This window comes from Trachymyrmex cornetzi, unplaced genomic scaffold (assembly GCF_001594075.2).
Source record: "Trachymyrmex cornetzi isolate Tcor2-1 unplaced genomic scaffold, Tcor1.1 scaffold138, whole genome shotgun sequence".
Classification (NCBI taxonomy): Eukaryota; Metazoa; Arthropoda; class Insecta; order Hymenoptera; family Formicidae; genus Trachymyrmex; species Trachymyrmex cornetzi.
The window spans coordinates 1999674-2005673 of NW_017295960.1; positions in this window are offsets into that span (position 1 = coordinate 1999674).

A 6000-nucleotide genomic window follows, 5' to 3' on the forward strand; every position below is an offset into this window, starting at 1 on the left:
ATGTAATCTTGTTGTGACGTACGAACTCATTCGAATTCGTAAGATTCTGACATAATAAGATGTTTTGTATACAATTCTTGTTTTATTAATTTGAAAGACTTATAACAGAATTAAATTTATAACATTGGATTTTTTAATGTAATTTCAATTTATCGTTACGAATGTTTTATACGATAAACGTATTAGATGAACGTATTTAATAAATAAAAAATTTTAGTATCGTTATTAAGTAACACCAATTACGTAACAAGATATTTTTTTTTACGAAGAATTAAAATTATTTATGGACAACTAATACACACGCAAATCGAGTAATTAATGTGTATCAAGATTATAAGCAGTCTAGTAATAATCTACTTTTAATAGATTTCAATTTAGTCTCGTTTGTCAAATTACAGAAAAGGAAAACTGAATTCGAACGGCGCAACTAGATGTTTAAGAAACATATTTCTATTAAAATCTATCTAAGTACTTCGTTTCTACTATAATTGTTCAACATTATCATCATCACTGTCTGTCTTTTATAGACTGTCATGATCATCGTCATTATCTCTATGTCCAGAATGACAACAAATGTAATGTAATACAATAGTAATTGTTATCTTCTGTGCTATACAAAAGGAAAAATATACATTGACATATGATCACAAGGCTCTTCTTCCTCCTGCAAAAATATTCCTTTATCAAACACTAATCATTATAGATGATTAAAAAGAGAACACTGAAAAATTTTAAATATAACAATAAACGACCGTGGATCAAGTAACAATTAAATGTAAAACAAAATGGCTTATTCCACGTACACCTGGTGAATTTGGTGAAAAATACAAACTTTAATTCTTTTCGTAGAATTAAAGTTTGTATTTTTCACCAAATTCACCAGGTGTACGTGGAATAAGCCATTTTGTTTTACATTTAATTGAAAAATTTTAGTTAAATATCAACGTTTGATTAAAAATGAAAAGAGAAGTTATTGACAATACTGCGACAAAGATTAGAAAATCCTACATCTCGTAATTAAAAAATACATTATCATCTCACAGATTTAAGTTCCGAAAAATTTAAATTCCGAAATCAATGGACATATTTGGCTTTGTCCGAACTCAATGAATTTCAGGACTGATTTTCTTTTTTTGAATTATTTGGATTATGATTATTATATTATTAATTATATACACAATGAATTTTCATTATTTTTCAAAACTGATTCCAGCTAAGTTTTTCAGCAGAAAAAAATGCGCGTAAGTACAGATTTAAAGTAAAATATTTCTTAAAGAAGAAAAAGTTCAGTCTGCACGAATGTGCATAATTAATTTGATTAGGAAAGGAAACTATCGGTGAAGAAAGGTATAATGGACCGGTTTATAAGTTGACAATCAGTTTTAATAGTTGCAATAGAAAACAATATACAGAATACAGATACAGAATAATCCTAGCTGACGAAAGGCTCTCCTAGGTAAAATGTTGTTAATTGTGTAGTGAAAAATTATGAATGAAAAATAAGATGATATACACATAATGAGTGGCTTATTTTTTACCTATCTGCTTATCGGTTAGTTCATTTACCTAATTACAATGATTGGAATTGTTAATTATAATTATGTCTGTATAGACACACAGGTGTGTATACGTAATAGAGATTCTTAAACGCTACACAATGTTGCTTTTACTTTGGTTTTAAATTAAGGACTAGCGTGTTGAGCTCCGCTCTGCCTCTGCGTATACATTTATAAATCAGCATTTATACCTCTCCTTCCTTAATATCGAATATTAGAATATTGGCAGTCATTCGAACGCAAATCTTGCAATTAGCAAATTGTGCTAATAATCGATAGAGAATATGGAACGAGATAAATTTCATATCTTAAAAGTTCAAAAACCAACGTATCGTCACAATTCTTGATAATGAGCATAACTCCTGGACAAATCGCGCAAATATGTTTCGCAAATAATAGTAAAATGGGGATCGCGCATAAGGTATCTTTCCTCTCCCTTCATTCTGCTCTACGTGTTACGGTTTAAGCAACGTGATGCGGCGAAAAGGCACAAGGCATGCGTTTATTGAATGTCGTGTGACAGCGCGAGAATGTAATGCACGTGAAAGAGTCAACGGAGAAGAGGATGCTGCTGAGCAATAATCACTGTAAATGCACTTTTGTACGGGATACGTCTCACCCCCGACGGGGATGGTGAACGACGACGAATGCGGACAGCCGTCATCGTCTCGATACGATACGCAGATGACGGAGCGAAGCTCACAGTGAGTGTAGTGTTGTGTATACCATTTAGAATTGGAAATGTAATTTAGAATTAGAATGTAAAAATACTATGTATATGTACATTAATCAGTTAATCGTGGGCAATTATGTTACACCGTTACGTCGATCAGAGAGCTTTTCATTTTCGCTTCGTTCTATTCTTTTATCTTTTTTGCTTATTTTCACATTACTTCTTTTTTTCTTCCTTCTCAACATATCTCTGTTGTACTCGAAGAAGCAGCGCCGGCCGCGCGTTGAAAAATTTCCGTCGGAACGGCCGTCGACCGGTGCTGATTCCCTGTCTATTTTTTTTTCCTCCTTTCGTTTCGCATCAATATTCCGTAACATATGTTACACACGTCGAAGAACAACGTCGATCGGTTGGCACATAAAACGGAAGCAACATTTAGACCAATCGCGGCGCGATAATAGTTATGTACAAACATGAGAACGCAGGGAGGAGTACGACGTACTTTCGTATATTTTATTGGCGTGACGCTCGGTATAAAAGGATAAAAATTATCTCTCTACGCGTGTGAAAAAGTAGAAGTAGAGCCCGAGCAATAAGAAAGATTCTCGTAAAAGTACTCCCGTATTGTGAAAAAATGTGGCGTTACGTGAAGGCGAATGGAACACTGGCGATAACAATTTTGGAACGGATACAATTGCGCGGCGTCGTGACGCTCGTTCTCCACCTGCCCTCCACATTTTTATCCCGGCGTCGTTGAGTATTTTTTGTCGCACCTTTTTTTTTTTAGAAACAATGACGCTGCCGCTAATCTCTATTTATCGATAATCATCTCGTCGCGGTAAAAAGAACGATACAAAGTGAATATATGTATACCAATATACACCTAGTATACAAAAGCTCTCGATTCTTCGTTTTTTTCCATTTTCCCATTTCATAGTTTGATATAATTCGTAATTTAAGTATTTCCTTTCTCCCTTTTTTTGTGTCTATCTAAGTGCTATGTACATTATATGTTTTATATACATGTAAAACGATTAATTGATTCTTTCTTCCATATCCTTAATGATTGTATAATTAGGATTGACTATGTCTTAGAGTAATCAACGAAATTACGAGCTGTCATTATTATTATGTAAAATATCAAATGTCGTACGTGTTAGATGGTATGTCCATCTCCAAGGTACCATTTTGGACGAATAGCGGTCCGTCTAACATGCCTAGCACTTTGATGAGCAAATACTTTGGAGATTACATAAATCTAATAATAATCTTCAGGTAATATTAAGTATAGATGATTTGTTTTTTTTTTTAATTACAAATATAAAACATGTATATGTAAATAGAACTCTTAATTATGCGCGAACATGTTCATCTCTAATTGAGCATACGTGAATTTCTTATCATCAGTCTAAGCCGAACTGTGCGGCTCCATACACAACGGCGGTTTAACAATACACGTTTCTTTCTCTCTCTCTCTCTCTCTCTCATTTTTTTTTATTTCTCCTTCTATCTCTTTTTGCCCTAAGCTTCATAGTTATCTACCATGTTAACAAATAATATCGCTGTAATAAGAAACAACAATATATATGCATACGCTACGGAAAAACGTTATCCATAAAACTTTCAAACAATCTCTTTAACGAGCGATGTGACGCACGTGGCCGCCGGCCAGGTAAAGTATAATTGTCTCCTACAAACAATTCCACTCGTCGCGGAATGAAGCGTGGATCCCGGAAGATCTCTCTTCCCGTCGTCGCGAATCGGTTCCTCTTTTACGAAATCCCCAACTTACGGGAATTTTAATGCCAACGAACGGAACGTAGTCCCGTGCGAAAACGAGCAATTTTGTAAATAAAAATTACAACGATCATTACAATTATCGTACAGCGTGGAAATCGTTATAGCATGTAAATGTCGATTCGAGGGAACGCGACGTCGCGTCGCTGGGATCCTTGCACCTCATTGTCACAGCCCTTTACCGCCGAAATGCGGACATAGCGTGCGTTACATGGCTTTCTTCGCAATATATCCCCTTTACAATAGGCCAAATGCATTGAGTTTCATCGTCACCGTCATCAACGTTAGCGTCATTGTCGTCGTCATCAACGTTAGCGTCATTGTCGTGGTCACTTTCAAAAATATATATACGCTGACTACTTAGGCTTTCGACGAAGAACGGAAAGACGTTGTCTCGTTCACAATCAACAGGATTAATTTTTCTTTTTTTTCGGATATACAGTGTTATTACCTTCTAGCAATACTTCGTTTATAGCCTAGGTAATAGTGAGACCCTCATATGATCCATTTGAATTACTTTTTTCTCGGTTACTTTTTTTTGTAAATTTTTTCCTCCTCCGACCGCGTGAAACATTGAGACGTTATCGCACTATTTACACGGTTTAATCATAATTAGTAATTGGAAATAAATGCAAAAATATATGTATATGTATGAACATTCAGTCGAGCTAATACGAGTATACCCGCGCAGGTTTTTCCTCCCGATCGTTCGCGCGAGTCGAGTGACAACCTTCTTCGCGCGGTCTTCTCGTAACAATCGGCAGAGTATATTTACCTTTAACTAAAAATCATTACGTAGCGATTCAACTTATGTACTATTGTCTTTGTTCAAGATATCACTACGCCCAGACATTCACTATGTCCCCGTTCTTTCGTCCTCCTTTGGGAAAAAAAAATCTCTCGCTGATTATGTTACTCTTCGCTTGTCTTCATCTCGCGTAGCGGACATGTTCGTGATAAAATCCTGACTGGGTCCACGATGATCGAATCACGATCTCAGCTCAACTCGACTTTCAGCCGAGTGAATTCTACATTTGTCGTTATTCGGTTTTTGTTTTTTAAACGCGCCCGCGTGAAGATACATCGTAGATGCATTCGCTCGTGTATTCGTAGCGAACAAAAAGTTCGGAATTACCAGTAAAACGCAAACGTACATGGGTTCTTTTTTTTTTTTAACGACCGATTGCTTGCGATTGACAATCGTGAAAACGCGAACGGTCGTTTAACATACATTGTATATGTGTATAATTTATCGCGTGTATGTAGAAGGTAAAAATATATTAAACGGTCGGTACAAACTATCTACAGTATTGACTTCAGGATCGGCAGTGAAACCTCCGTTTTCTACGTACGACAGATTCGTTTTTCGTTTCGTTAGAATTACTCAAGAGACGACAATCGCAGCGCAGTTGCGTAAATAGTGATACGAGTAACTTAAAAGACGTAAGTAACTTTGATGCAAGTAATTAAAGCGCGAATGTGACTTATGATATGCAAATTATGTTATGCTAATAACGTACTTAAACAGGTCATTCGTGTTACAGATACAAAATACCGGTAAAGTCCTCTCGTGTAATTTTCAACACATCGTCGTGTAATCTCTTTCTTGCGATGGGTAGAATAGTCTGAAGCCAATTGAAGAGTGGAAGATATAATGGTAAACACAGAAGAAAAAAAATCTGAAGTTTTCACGCTTGAGAAATGTAACTATCAATTGAGTGGCTCAAATAAAACTTAATATGCTATTTTTTAATATATTAAATTTACAATAAACATTTGTTAAATTATTCATATTAAGTATATAAAAAATGGACAATTTCATTAAAAAAAAAAAAAAGAAAATAACCTTCATATCCTTTTGATATCTCCACTCAGAAAAAAATAACGTGATCAAAATATGCTCCCCTTCCCCTCCGTTTCTTTCATTTAAAACATTTTCTCGTATTAACAGTTTCGAAGAATTGATCGTAGACA